Source organism: Lissotriton helveticus, chromosome 7, assembly GCF_964261635.1.
Source record: "Lissotriton helveticus chromosome 7, aLisHel1.1, whole genome shotgun sequence".
Classification (NCBI taxonomy): Eukaryota; Metazoa; Chordata; class Amphibia; order Caudata; family Salamandridae; genus Lissotriton; species Lissotriton helveticus.
The window spans coordinates 1,848,136,810-1,848,151,928 of NC_136068.1; the positions used below are offsets into that span (position 1 = coordinate 1,848,136,810).

Sequence of the window (15,119 nt, forward strand, 5' to 3'; positions counted from 1 at the left end):
ATCTTTTATATAAAGTATACGTATTTTTGATACAACTACACAACTGGTGTCCATTTGTGGTGGGTCAGTGGGTTTACTGTATGTGATCATAAATGCTTAACTTACTATCGCCCTGAGGATTAGCCTTGTCTGCTCGCGCCACACTACCTAGAGGGTGAGCAGGGGTTATTCAAAGGAGTAGTTCCCTTGCCCTGACGTGGAGCTTAGGGTCCCTGCTTGTCACAAGTACATACCTGTGCCAACCAGAGACCTCGGGTTCCAACATTGGTACCAGCGGTGAGGATTTCGGATTTGCATTTATGATTCATATACAGTGAATTACTGATCACCACGTAGTGAGAGCAGACCAAGTAACGAGCCACAGATTACGTTCTTGCCCAGAGATCTCCAATCCCCAACCATGCCTGGTTCACCCTCTGTTGCACTCTCTGTGATCTCTGGAATCAACGATGTTGACTGGGAAGGGCTAGAGAATTGCAGAGTCGAGCAATTGAAAGCTCTGTGTGAAAAGTTTTGAGTTTCCCAATCGGGCTGCAAAACCAGAACCCAGCGCATCATGGCACTGAAAGCCTGGAAAGAGTCCCGAGAGCCAGCAAATCAGGTGGTAGTGGATCCACCTGATAGCCTCATCGAGGTGCAGGGAGGCCCGTCGTCAGAAGAGCTGGCGGACAGGGCCGCAACCAGAGTGCATGAAGTGGAGATGGCCAGATTGAAAGGTCAGATGGCCATGGAGGAGAAAAGGCTCCAGCTGGAGCATGAGATACGCCTAAAAGAATTGGAGCTGAAAGCAAAGAGCTTGGACGCAGCTCCTGGTGGCAGCACAACGCCAGCCCAGGTAGAGTCAAGGGTCTACGTACCGAAAGATGTGGTGAAGGAGTACTTTCTAAGGGAGATGACATAGGGCAGTGGTTCCGGGCCTACGAGGTAGCCATGTCTTCCCACCGGGTACCTGAGAAGGATTAGGGAGCGGGGTTGTGGGGACGGTTCCTGACCGAGGGGCGGGATACCCTGTTAGATCTCCCTTCCGAAGAGTCCAATTCCTACCCACGTATGAAAGAAGCCCTGATCAATCGGTTTGGTTTAACTCCTGAAATGTACCGACAGCGGTTTAGGAAATGTTTAAAGATTCAAGGGGGTACGTATGTGGAGTATGTGACCTTTTTCTGCAGAGCGCTGGATGGTTGGGTGAAGGGTTTTAAGGTAAACGATTTTCAAGGGCTGCTTGATTTGATAGCATGGGAGCACTTGTCGGATAATTGTTTTCCTGAGTTACGCCAGCACCTGATCGATAGCACGCTGTCCAACCCGAGGAAGCTTGCTGAGGAAGCGGACTGCTGGCTCAGCACCAGGGTCCACAAAGGTCCAGTGGGAGATTCAGCCAAGGGTGGTCAGGGTCCCCAGCAGAAGAAGAGTGGGGGGGACAGGGGAAAACAGAAAGGGTTCCAAAAAGGCCCTCAAAGTAATCCCCAAGGGAAAGGTTCTCAGCCTCCTCCACCCCCGAAATCAACCGGGGCCCTGACAGGTAAACCTGTTCAGAGAGGGCCCATCACCTGTTTTAGGTGTGGCGACCTGGGTCACGTTGCCTCTGACCCTAAGTGTCGCTTGTTTGCAAAACCCGCACCCACTGGTGCTCCACCCCGGCAACTAGCTAGTGTTAACTTTGGGGAGGAAGTAGCCGTCAAGATGACCCTGGTCTTGCTAGGAGACAGTGAGATGGTCCCCGAAAACTACCTGCCCAATAACACAAAAAAATATGCGCAGGTAGTGACCATCAACGGTAAGAAGGCGGAGGCTCTGCGAGATACAGGAGCCAGTGTGACTGCAGTGAGGCAGCATCTGGTGTCTCCGGAGCAGGTGGTACCGCACGCCTACTGTAGGGTTGTCCATGCTGACAATTCTGAGAGCCAATGTCCGATGGCTCAGGTTCCCTTTGAGTGGCAGGGGGTCTCTGGTACTCTGCAAGTTGCTGTGAGGACCTCCATGCCTGTAGATTGTCTGCTAGGGAACGATTTGGAGAACTCCCCTTGGGGAAAATGACTCATCTGCGGATGGTGGGTCTACCCGACTGGGCGTGCGTGACCACACGGTCCATGGCAGCCAGTAGGGGTGTCGAAGAGGTCCAGGAGCCTGAAGGAGAGGCCCTGGAACCGGCCTTAGAGAGAAGGCGCAGGGGGCGCGGACAGCCGGCTCCCGAAGTTCCCACGGCCCAGGAGGAAGCAGACCTCGAGGGGGATGCCCTGGAGACTACCGGGAAACAGATCGCCGAACTGGGAGACCTGCCTGAGCTGACCCATTGGCAGCAGGAGGGGGGTCCTTCCAGGGAGGAATTCTGCAAGGAGCAGAGAGAGTGCCCTTCTCTCGTAGAGGTGCCGCAGCAGGCTGCAGACCAGGCCAATGGTGTTCAGTCCGGGAAACACTTGGTCTACTGGGAGAACGATCTCCTGTATTCAGAGCCTAAGGCTGCTGAACCTGGGTCGGCCCGTGTGCTGGTGGTACCCCAGAAGTTCAGAGCCTTCCTACTGGGTTTGGTTCACGATGTGCCGTTAGCAGGACATCTGGGGATGGACAAGACCTATGACAGGCTTGTCACCCACTTCTACTGGCCCCAGATGCACAGGAGCTCAGATGCTCACTGTAGGACATGCCCGACTTGCCAAGCCAGTGGTAAGTGTGAAGGGAAGAACAAGGCTCCCCTCCAACCATTTCCCGTCGTCAGTACCCCATTCCAACGAGTGGGAATTGACATTGTAGGGCCTCTGGACCCCAAGACAGCCATGGGCAACAGGTTCATCCTGGTCTTGGTGGACCATGCCACCCGGTATCCTGAAGCCATCCCTCTGAGGACAGTGACGGCCCCCGTGGTGGGACGAGCGCTGATGGGAATTTTCTCTTGAGTAGGATTCCCTCTAGAGGTGGTGTCTGACAGAGGTACCAACTTCATATCGAAATATATGAAGTCCCTTTGGCAAGAGTGTGGTGTAACGTACAAGTTCACCACCCCTTACCATCCCCAAGGAAACGGGTTAGTTGAAAGATTCAACCGAACCTTGAAAGGCATGATCATGGGCCTAGAAGGACCGATGAGGCGTAAGTGGGACGTCCTCTTGCCATGCCTACTGTTTGCGTAGCGAGAGGTGCCACAGAAGTTGCTCGGATTCAGTCCCTTCGAGCTTCTGTATGGTCACCCGGTCCGAGGACCTCTGAGTCTGGTTCGGGAAGGCTGGGAGAAATCTCCCAGGAAACCTCCCCAGAATGTATTTAGCTACATGCTGGCCTTCCGAAACCAGACCAGGCGATTCAGGAAACTTGCTGAGGCAAACCTGGAAGCCAGCCAGGAGGAGATGAATGCCACTCTTGGTGGTTGATGATGCTCTCGGTGCTGGATGAATTGAGAGGCTTGGCTGACGGTAAAAAACCGAGCGCCCTGATTTTATTAGACCTTTCAGCGGCGTTCGATACCGTCAGTCATGCGCTGCTACTGGAAAGGCTGAGTGACTTTGGCATCAAAGGCCGGGCTTTCGAGTGGTTGCAGTCCTTCCTGTCAGGAAGGACACAAAGAATACAACTCGGAGAAGAAATCTCCGCCGTGGGAGAAATAGAATGTGGGGTACCTCAGGGCTCGGCCCTATCCCCACTGCTGTTTAACCTATATCTGCAGCCTCTGATTGCCTCCCTGGCGAGTATGGGCTGCACAGTATATAACTATGCAGACGACACGCAGCTGCTGCTGAGTGTTGACAATACAAACACCGCCCAACTCCACACTCAGAATATTTTGAGACACACAGTCCAGTGGATGACAGGAAACCTCCTAAAAATCAATCCAGACAAGACTGAGGTCTTGGTTATTTCATCTACCACCTCACCATGGTGTGACCTCTACTGGCCCGCAGAGTTAGGTCCAGCCCCAAAACCCAGTTTGAACGTGAAGAGCCTGGGGATCAAACTGGATTGTGACCTCTCTATGGTCAGCCAAATCTCTTCAGTGGTGGGCAGCTGTACTAATATCATCCGACAGCTACGGAAATTAGTGCCTATCATTTCCCAATCTATGCTACGTTCCATCGTCGCAGCTACTGTGATTTCACGCATAGATTATGGAAATGCCCTCTACCTTGGCCTACCAAAAACCTTGATAAATAGGCTACAGGTGGTGATGAATGATGCCGCTCGTCTTATCTTCAGACAGCCAAGACACACTAAAGCATCCCCCCTGCTACAAAGCCTCCACTGGCTCCCTATTAAGGAGCGAGTGGAATTTAAAAATCTGTGCATCGCCCATAAAGCCATCTATGGCATGGCACCTGCTTACATCAAAGATCGCCTGGTAATGTATAGCCCAAAGAGAGCTCTTAGGTCCTCAGACTCTCAGCTATTAGTCTGCCCTCGGTACAAATTTGCCACCAAGGGCGGTAGAGCCTTTTCGGTGCTGGTTCCGCATTTATGGAACACACTACCTGAGCCACTACGAAAGGAAGGAAACCTCCTACGTTTCAGAAAGGGGCTGAAAACGCTGTTGTTCAGGAGAGTCCTGTGAGCCACGTAGGCCAGTGGATGCCCTCTGTACTGTCAAAGTTGTTGTGTACCATCGATTCCCGAGCGCTTAGAGGCCTGTAGGTGATTGAGCGCGCTACAAATCAAAAATAACAATAACAATAACTCTGGTGGAGCTTCAACCTGGACAAAAGATGTGGGTCTTGGCCTCAGTGGAGCCCTGTGCACTTCAGGATAAGTGGACGGGTCCATTTGAGGTTGTGGAGCGCAAGAGTCCTGTCACCTACCTGGTGAACTTGCAAACTCCCAGGAACCCTTTGAGGGTCCTACATGTTAACCACCTTAAGCCCCACTTGGAAAGGTCCGAAGTGGGCATGCTGTTGGCAACCGATGATGGAATGGAGGAGGAGAACGAGCCTCTTCCGGACCACTTGGTGGCCTCCGAGCGAGACGGGTCGGCGGATGGAGTTAACCTCTCACCCTCCCTGACCCCTGAGCAGCAGAGTGATTGCCGCCAGCTGCTGGGGCAATTCTCTGACTTGTTCTCCCTGGTTCCGGGTATAACAGATTGGTGCGTCCATGATGTGGACACGGGAGACAGCTTGCCGGTGAAGCACAAGGCTTACCGCGTGACTGACAGGGTATGAGCTTGCATCAAGGAGGAAGTCTCGAAGATGTTTGCTCTTGGGGTGATTGAGTCCTCCAGCAGCCCTTGGGCCAGCCCAGTGGTCTTGGTCCCGAAGGCCGCGATGCCGGGAGCCACACCCGAACTACGGTTCTGTGTGGACTATCGAGGACTCAATTCGGTCACGAAGACTGACGCGCACCCCATCCCCAGAGCTGACGAGCTCATAGATCGGTTGGGAGCTGCCCGGTACCTCAGTACGTTCAAATTAACGTCTGGGTACTGGCAGATCGCCTTAACCGACGGGGCCAAGGAGAGGTCCGCGTTTTCAACCCCAGATGGGCACTCCCAATTCCTGGTTAGGCCCTTCGGCATGAAAAACGCCCCTGCCACCTTCCAGAGGTTGGTCAACCGGGTGTTGGTTGGACTGGACGCGTTCAGTGCCGCCTACCTGGACGACATCGCAGTGTTCAGCAGTACGTGGGAGGAACACTTGCGACACCTGTGGGAAGTGTTGGTGGCTCTGCGCAAGGCAGGCCTCACGATCAAGGCAAGCAAGTGTCAGATCGGGCAGGGTTCGGTGGTGTATTTGCGGCACCAAGTTGGGAGCGGCCAGGTGGTGCCTCTTCAACCCAAAATTCAGACCATCCTGGCTTGGGAAGCCCCCAAGACCCAAACGGAGGTGAGGGCCTTCCTCGGACTCACCGGGTATTACAGGAGGTTCGTCAAGGGATACGGCACCATCGTTGCCCCCTTGACCGAGCTGACTTCGAAGAAACAGCCCCGGAAAGTGATCTGGACTGACGCCTGTCAGGTAGCATTCGACACCCTGAAAACGGCCATGTGCATGGCGCCCGTGCTCCTGGCTCCTGATTTCTCCAAAGAGTTCTTAGTGCAGACAGACGCTTCAGAGCATGGGATTGGGGCTGTCCTCTCACAGACGACTGAGGAGGGCTGGGATCACCCTGTGGCCTTCATCAGTCGGAGGTTACTTCCACGGAACAGAAGTGGAGTGCGATTGAGCGAGAAGCTTTTGCTGTGGTCTGGGCCCTGAAGAAGCTAAGACCCTACTTGTTTGGGTCTCACTTCCGAGTTCAGACGGACCACAGGCCCCTCAGATGGTTGATGCAAATGAGGGGTGAGAACCCGAAACTGTTGAGGTGGTCCATTTCTCTACAGAGTATGGACTTTACGGTGGAACACCGCCCTGGCATAGACCACGCCAATGCTGAAGGTCTGTCAAGGTTTTTCCGCCTTAGTGATGAGGAACTCCCTGGGCAAGGGTAGTTCTCCCCACATTTCAGCTGGAGGGGACACGTGTTAGACCTGGCACCTTGGCGTCGGTCTCCCTTCCTCTTTTTGCTGATGTGCCTCAGATGTTTTGCTGGTGTTTGATGCTCAGGGCACTGCGCCATGGCCAATCCGTGCCGCAGTGCAAGTGCTCCCAATGTAAAGTATATGTGTAATTGATTTCACCGATTGGCTTATTTGGTTTACTGTCAGTCCCCAGTAACGTGCACGAGGAGTGCCGGGGCTTGTAGATACAAATGCTGCTGGTGGGCCTGCAGCGCTGGTTGCGCCACCCACAGAAGCGGCCTCGTAAGTCATGACTCGGGTCCGCCATTGCAGACCCCACGTACAGTCCCGCACTGTCACGCTGACTGCGCAAGTGCCCACGCTTGCCAGTCCCTGAACCTTCCCTAATCTCCATATCAGTCACCCCTATGGTAGCCCTACGGGCAGGGTGCATTGAAGCGTAAGGTAGGACAAGCCTAGAGTGTGGCATGTCCTCGTAGTAAATTACCACCCTTTTCGTTCTTCACTATGGAAGGGCTACCGGTTCTCTTAGGACAAGAGGCGCTGTCGGGACTATTACACGCTATAGTCACGGCAGACTCAGGGAACACGGTGGCATGTCAAGTTTAGTATGCCTGGACTCAGAATAATAAAATACTCCCTGTAGAAAGGTTTATTTTAATATCCTGTGTTTGCAAATGCTACTTTTAGAAAGATAGCCTTTGCGCGCCTAACCATTTGGCCCGCCTCTGCAAGGATGTGTATCTGTTGTCTGGGTTTGTGTGAGTGACAGGGCTGGGAGGTTCCCCGGGACAGTTGGGACCCCCAGGTGGTGAATAGGGTGCTTACACCAGGATGGGTGGGCGGAGTAGTCGTTGACTCTGAATATGGTTGTGCTCCACCACCACGATGCTGGCTCCACCTCCTGCGGAGCGTCTGATGTCTCTGCCCGCACTCTGAAAGAAGTCGGCAGCTTCATGTAAACAGAGTACTCCAAAACCGGGTTGAACTAGGCTCAGGCCCCCTGGCCTGCAAAGACAAAAGAATCACAGTATAAATATAGGAGCTCCGCTCCTTGCAAATCAGATCCAGTTTTGACCACGACAAACCTCTGCCTGACTAGAAGGACCAAGAGAAGCTGAAGGACGGAAACCGGTCTGAATCCTGTAAGACTGGCCTGCAGTGGTGCCTTGCTGAGAACGGAGAGGAAAGGACCAGAAAGGACTTTGTAGACTTGTGCCTGAAACGATCTCCAAGGGCTTGATCGAGAGCTTGCCCCCTGAACGGAACCCCAGGACCATTGGGTTCTGTCTGCTTGTGCCCGTCTGCAGTTGGGACTTAGTTCTTATTCCCGCCGGAGTTGTGACTCGGGTGCCCTCTTCCCCTCCCAGGTCGTGACAGCTCAGAGCCTGGTCGCCCCGCCGTAGAGAGCCCGCTCATCCCTGAGTCGCTCTCCGCTTCAGTGCCGGGCCGCCTGCTCTCCTGCCACCTCGCCGCTAACGGAGCGCGTTGTACGCCTCTCATCTTCTCCCGCCGGGCTCTGCACGGAGTGCATTCCATAGCCTCGGACGGTCCGTACGTCGTAACGTAACTGACTGTCTCGCTTTGCCCTCCTGCATACCAAGACCAGTGCCGCACCTCAAGAAAGGCCTCCCCCGTACAGTGGTACCGGAAGCCTGGTGTTGCACCCGTCTGCCATAGAACGTGACACCCCTCACAGATCCACGAGTACGACCCGGCGTACTAAGAAGTAGTACGTCCCGCAGGCCTGAACGGCGCCTCGCCCCGTGAGCTGCATCGACCCCGGATCGCCGCAACCCTCCACAGTCCTGCTCCTCCACCTCGCACCTTGAGGGGGACCTGAGCCGGAGAGATCCTCTGGAGAACCGTCGTTCGGAGTCCGCCCTCACCAGCCGCGCCGGAAACGCCTCGGACTTCCACCAGCAAGGTACACTTGAACTCCGTCCCGAGTTCACATCGGATACAGAGTCCGCAACGTTCTTATTTCCCTGTCATCGTACCTTGCTGAACAACGAACATTCAAAGACTAACTCTTGCCTATCATAATCTGGTGGCCTCCAAACGTTACACGTTACATGGTCTTGTGATAATCCTGCTTGAATCTATCTTTTATATAAAGTATACGTATTTTTGATACAACTACACGACTGGTGTCCATTTGTGGTGGGTCAGTGGGTTTACTGTGTGTGATCATAAATGCTTAACTTACTATCGCCCTGAGGATTAGATTTGTCTGCTCGCGCCACACTACCGAGAGGGTGAGCAGGGGTTATTCGAAGGAGTAGTTCCCTTGCCCTGACGTGGAGCTTAGGGTCCCTGCTTGTCACAAGTACATACCTGTGCCAACCAGAGACCTCGGATTCCAACAGTTCTTTAGCCCACTCTGCCACCCCAGTTCAGACATGGCTATATGCAAATCAGTCTGACCCTGTGCCTCATGGGAACAGTCCAGCCCGAACTGCCAAGCCATGCCTTCGCTGGACCGGAAACAAGCTTCCGAGGACCGGTTTCTGGCATTCCAGCCGTCTTCAGCCCGGCTTGCATGAATCCAGTGGCAAAGTGAACAAGGGACTCACGTCTGAGCATACCCTGCCACACTTATGGCGGCCAAAAGCGGTACAAAAGGGGGTGGTGATGGACGGAGCATCTGAATCCATCAAACACTCATACCCAGTCAAAAGATCTGGGTTTAATCCTTCACCGTTCTTTAGCCCACTCTGCCACCCCAGTTCAGACATGGCTATATGCAAATCAGTCTGACCCTGTGCCTCATGGGAACAGTCCAGCCCGAACTGCCAAGCCATGCCTTCCCTGGACCGGAAACAAGCTTCCGAGGACCGGTTTCTGGCATTCCAGCCGTCTTCAGCCCGGCCTGCTTGAATCCAGTGGCAAAGTGAGCAAGGGACTCGCGTCTGAGCATACCCTGCCATACTTATGGCGGCCAAAAGCGGTACAAAAGGGGGTGGTGATGGACGGAGCATCTGAATCCATCAAACACTCACACCCAGTCAAAAGATCTGGGTTTAATCCATTCTTTAGCCCACTCTGCCACCCCAGTTCAGACATGGTTATATGCAAATCAGTCTGACCCTGTGCTTAATGGGAACAGTCCAGCTGGGAGATCACGTTGTAAAGCCCTGCGCCATCAGGGGGCGTTCCAGCGCAAGGGAGGGCGTTCCTGCACAGGAATGCATCCTAAAAATAGCTGAGTGAAATCCACAAGATTTCACTCAGTCACTCTTAGGCCAATGCTGCGTCATTCTAAACCCTGCGGCTGCTTGAAGCAGACGTACGGCTTGAAGCAGCATTGGGGAGATAGGGCACCCAAGAGCATTGCTGGAGCTGCGTCGTGGTTGCGACGCAACACCAGCAATGCGCTGACTTTAGGGCACAGATGTGTGACGCTTCTATGTCGTTTTCTCTCCATGGTGCGCTGCATTATAAATGCGGCGCACCATGGGTGGTGGAGGCGTGGCGCACAATTACTGGCGCATCCCTGCTAATTTGCAGGGATGTGTCAGTAATTGTAAATCTGCCCCTGGGTGTCTAGCAATACGCAGTTCTGTAAAGTACACTCATACATAATTACTCAGGCCAATGAAATGAGCACAAAAAATCGAAAACAAATAAGCATAGTAGCACCGCCGTTGAGCAGGAGAGCAGTGCACCTGAAATGCAATCACAGAACATTTTGAAACATAATTTACCTACAATGTACTCGGCAGCATTATTGCTCTTCGGAAAAAAAGAAAAATTGCAATATGATAACACATAGAGCAGGAGAAAACAGAGTAATGATTAAATAGCTACTACTACTCACCAAGCCCGGGGATCTCGACGCCTAGCAGGTCGAGCAGGTCGCGTTCACGGTCCAGGAGTTCGGACCACCGGTGCGTGGCCTGGTTGTAGGTGCGCCGGACCCGAGAGTGTTTGTACATGGCCCGGCACACCTTCTCCCACAGCTTCCGACACTCCCGGAGCCCGTACCCGCTAGCGATCCTGCCGCCTGCCGCGATGGTCTTGGGGAGGCGGCACTGCACATAGTAAACCAGTGCGGCCACCTTCTCCGCGTTGAAGATCTCCCGGACTGTGACGTTCTCCCCCCGCAATTGCCCGCATGGGAGCTGGGTACGGGGTGCGGGACCCTTCCCCTTCCCGGCTCCCTTTGCCATGGTCCTGTTCAGCAGAAAGTAAAAAAAAGGAAAGAATAGGGAAAAAGTAAAGTACATTTTTTTTTTTAAAGTAGGGAAAGGTTGAAAAAACCACAAAATATAGATCTACAAAAAAGAGGGATAGATATAGAGTAGAAAAGATTAAAAAAAAGTCCAAAGAAACAAAGGATTGCACAAATGAAAGGAGGATTAGAAAACATGCACAGAACCATAGCACTGAATGAAAAACAAGATGGTTTCGCCCATTGAGGACCGCGTGGGTAAGTTCGTGCGATTTTTTCCCCCGTGAGTACGCAAAAACACGTGCGAACTTGTAATAGCGCATCGCCCACAACGCAACATTGCCAATAGCGCCCGGAATCGGAAATACGCAACTCGCACAAGATGGCCGCGCCCATGTATGACCGCATGGGCAACCTCGCAGTCGGTGCGCTGCAAGCGGTCCGCGAATAAGCAAAAAAACACGCGAACAGGCAAAAGAAAAAGAAATCTGCAAATTTGCATGAATTCGCGGATTGCAAGTTCGATTTCGAGCGAATACGCGCCTCGCGAATCTCGCGAAATTGTAGAAAAACGAATTTTGCAAAACTGAAAGCACTTAGCAGGTGCAAAAGTTCAAGCTAATTTGTAACCATTCCCTGTAGTGCTTCCTGAGGGGCCTCTCCAGAGTTCAGTTGCCTACTTGCAACTATTCTCTGACCCTGCTCTGACCCTCAAAGCAGGGTCAGAGATAGTTACAAGTATGGCACAATGCTCCTGTAAAAAAAATGAAACTGCAACAGGAAGCACTTACAGCTAAGGAAGCAGGTACCAGACTTGAAGCTCAAATTCAGTGACACATTAAGCAGCCCCAAATTAATTCATCTCAGTTGAGGCTGGGAAGGCGTGATTTCCCCCCATAATCTACAGTGGTGAACAAGAGGGTGGTAGTGGTGAACCAGACGGTGACAGTGGTGAACCAGAGGGTGCTGTGATGAACCAGAGGGTGGCAGTGGTGAGTGCTGAACCAGAGGGTGGCAGGGGGGAACCAGAGGGTGTCAGTGGTGAACCAGAGGGTGACAGTGCTGAACCTGAGGGTGGCAGGGCTGAACCAGAGGGTGTCAGTGGTGAACCAGAGAGTGCTGTGATGAACCAGAGGGTGGCAGTGATAAACCAGAGGGTGGCAGTGATGAAACAGAGGGTGGCAGTGGTGAACCAGAGGGTGGCAGTGATGAACCAGAGGGGGACAGTGATGAACCAGAAGGTGGTAGTGATGATCCTGAGGGTGGCATTGGCGAACCCAAGGGTGGCAGTAATGAACCAGAGGGTGGCAGTGATGAGCCAGAGGGTGGCAGTGGTGAACAAGAGGGTGGTAGTGGTGAACCGGAGGGTGTCAGTGGTGAACCAGGGGGTGCTGTGATGAACCAGAGGCTGGCAGTGATGAACCAGAGGGTGGCAGCGGTGAACCATAGGGTGGCAGTGATGAACCAGAGGGTGGCAGCGGTGAACCATAGGGTGGCAGTGATGAACCAGAGGGTGGCACTGGTGAACCAGAGGGTGCTGTGATGAACCAGAGGGTGGCAGTAATGAACCAGAGGGGGACAGTGATGATCCAGAGGATGACAGGGGCCAACCAGAGGGTGGCAGTGATGAACCAGAGGGTGGCAGTGATGATCCTGAGGGTGGCAGTGGCGAACCAGAGGGTGGCAGTAATGAACCAGAGGGTGGCAGTGATGATCCGGAGGGTGGCAGTGATGATCCGGAGGGTGGCAGTGGCGAACCAGAGGGTGGCAGTAATGAACCAGAGGGTGCCAGTGATGAACCAGAGGGTGGCAGTGGTGAACCAGAGGGTGCTGTGATGAACCAGAGGGTAGCAGTGATGAACCAGAGGGTGGCAGTGGTGAACCAGAGAGTGGCAGTGGTGAACCAGAGGGTGACAGGGGTGAACCAAAGGGTGACAGTGTTGTACCAGAGGGTGACAGTGCTGAAACAGAGGGTGGCAGGGGTGAACCAGAGGGTGGCAGCGGTGAACCAGAGGGGGCTGTGATGAACCAGAGGGTGGCAGTGGTGACTCAGAGAGTAGCAGTGGTGAACCAGAGGGTGACAGTGCTGAACCAGAGGGTGGTAGTGGTGAACCAGAGGGTGCTGTGCCCATACACGACCGCATGGGTAACTTCGCCGTGCAAGCGGCTCGCAAACACTCAAAAAGCCCCGCAAACATGCAAAAAAACAAAAATTCGCAATTTCGCGCAAATTTTGCGGATCGCGAATTCGCTTTTGCAAGATTTCGCGGACCGCGAATTCGCAGATTTCGCCCATACTTAACGTAGATGCTGCAAAACTTTGCAATTTTTTTATACAGACACCTGGTCTATCCAGTTCACTAACTTAGCTACTACACTACCATCATGCAATTGGTGGCCCATGCTGTGCTCCATTATAATGCCTTGAATAAATACTTCATTTGAAAAGCTACTAGTTCAGACATTTAAAATGCATTTGAGATAAACGACTGTGCCCAACATTTCAGGCAACATTGAAATCTTCTTGTTAAAGTTCTTTTTCTTTCGTAAACTTCACTGTGAAGAAGTGAGTAAAATGTCAGGCGGATACAGAAATCTTTTTGTTCAAGTAAAAAATAGCTGAAAAATTTCTACAGATGATGAGTAGCAGTCAAACAAGCCTTGAAACTGTGCGCCTGAAGAACAGTTAAATTGATTTCACGACAGAACACAAGTTCAGGAGTTAGCAGTTACTTGCTCGAAGGATGCTGTGGAGCTGAAGGAGTTCTAAATTAAAAGGCGAGAGAAGTTCATCACTTAATACATTGTTTATACTGCTATCCCACTGATCCCAGCCGGTCAGGGTCCTGAGGAGAACCCTAAAAACCACAAGAGGTTTGAAACATGTCGACAAATACCCTCAAGGAGTCTCTTTGATTTGTATCATCTGGCGAGTGGACAATCTCAATGAACTTTCACTGGTCCCACAATAACCAATCAGCTTTAGAGCCCGAAGAGACTTTAGTAAAAGGAGGTTCACATTATGAAGAATGACAGTGATCGTTACCTCTGTTCAGTGTCAACATGTATTGACTGGCATACTTTAATGCACCAATATGTTCCTTTAAAGCACATTTCCGTTTGCTGTTTCATATATAATGATTTTATTTGTGTCACGGTTCAGTTCTGAGAAGCCTTGTCTAGGGCTGTGGGGAAAATTATGTATTTGGAAAATGTTTAAGTGGTCTATTTTCATTGAAATTCTATCATTAGTATTGAAATGTTAATGAAAGACGTGATTAAATTCATGGGCCAAGATGAATCAATTGTCTTGTCCTTGATTCCAATAGGGAGTGGGTTGAAAAACTGCAGCGAGATCCTGTTTATGTTCAGACTTTTAGAGAGTTGGCATTTTCCTGCCTAATCCAAGTGTGCCTTTCTGTCAATGTCCAGGTCACATAACTGTTAATGGCTCTCCTGTGATATGTATTCCACCCACACTCTCCTGTGGTTTGTTGTCCTCCCCACCACTCCACATAATCTCTTGTTCGAGTCCTTCTTAAATTTTGGGTGTTTCGTAGCCTTCCTACTTCCCACCCATTTGTTTCTATGTCACACGCTACATTCACCTCTCGCCAGTATGGTTTCCACACTCCATGAAGCTTCTACCTTCTCTTTTCCTATTTTTGCCCACCCAACCCACTGTGTTCTTTTTTTAAGCCCACCCTTCATTTGGTGCCACTGTTGCTTAGTGTCTGTCCCCCATTGCAGTTATTGCTTTCCCCCATCCACCCTCCCTCCTCTCAATTCAATTCAATTCAATAAATCTTTATTCGGATCCATTGTCGAATCCATAAAAGCACAGGTCTTATGCATCAATGTATAATACATTTTAAAATCTTTAAGATACAAAGAAAATGCATTTTAAGATAAAAAGAAAGAAAATGACATGAGGATTATACACAATATAATTGTCGTTTGCTTGGGACCATGTTTTAAGCAGCGAGTACTGGGATTCACCATCATTCATTGTACATGCTAGAGCGTGCCCGTAAAGCGGCCTTCAGAAAAGAACATACTCGAATGACCAAAACATCTTCTTCCAATCTAAGGATTTTGATGTAGGCTGTTTTATGGTCAATAATCAAAGTCTTCTTAAAAAACAGAATTAGAAACAGTTTGGTGTACATTTGATAGAAATTACAAAAGAACAGAAAATCCCCTCTTAGCGTAAACAGTAATCGTCTCTCCCAGTGACTAATATTCCTCAGAAGATATCCTGATGGTAAAATAGTTGAGATCAGCATGTACCTTCCCACTGATTGTTTGGGCATCTCTTCCGCTTTCCGTAACATGTTATACTTTTTATACAACATTCCCTGTAGTGATTTTTTGTTTACGTTACCCGGATCACTAGGGTTTAAAAAAGATGCTCAAGGTTTACACTCAGACTTTCTCTCACCGCTGAAAGCCATGGTATTTCCAACCCCTTAACACAGTTAAGGCAGTCAGATATTATGCTTTGAGTTT

General features: G+C 51.3%; 1 protein-coding gene across 1 annotated transcript in view; it reads left to right on the forward strand.

The window, feature by feature from the left end:
* Positions 1–13,911, forward strand: part of LOC144767765 (uncharacterized) — a 253,019-nt gene extending 239,108 nt beyond the window's left edge. The window contains exon 5 of the mRNA XM_078651148.1: positions 13,247–13,911. The gene's annotated coding sequence lies outside the window, so the exon portion shown is untranslated. The remainder of the gene's footprint in view (positions 1–13,246) is intronic.
* Positions 13,912–15,119: the final 1,208 nt, after the last annotated feature.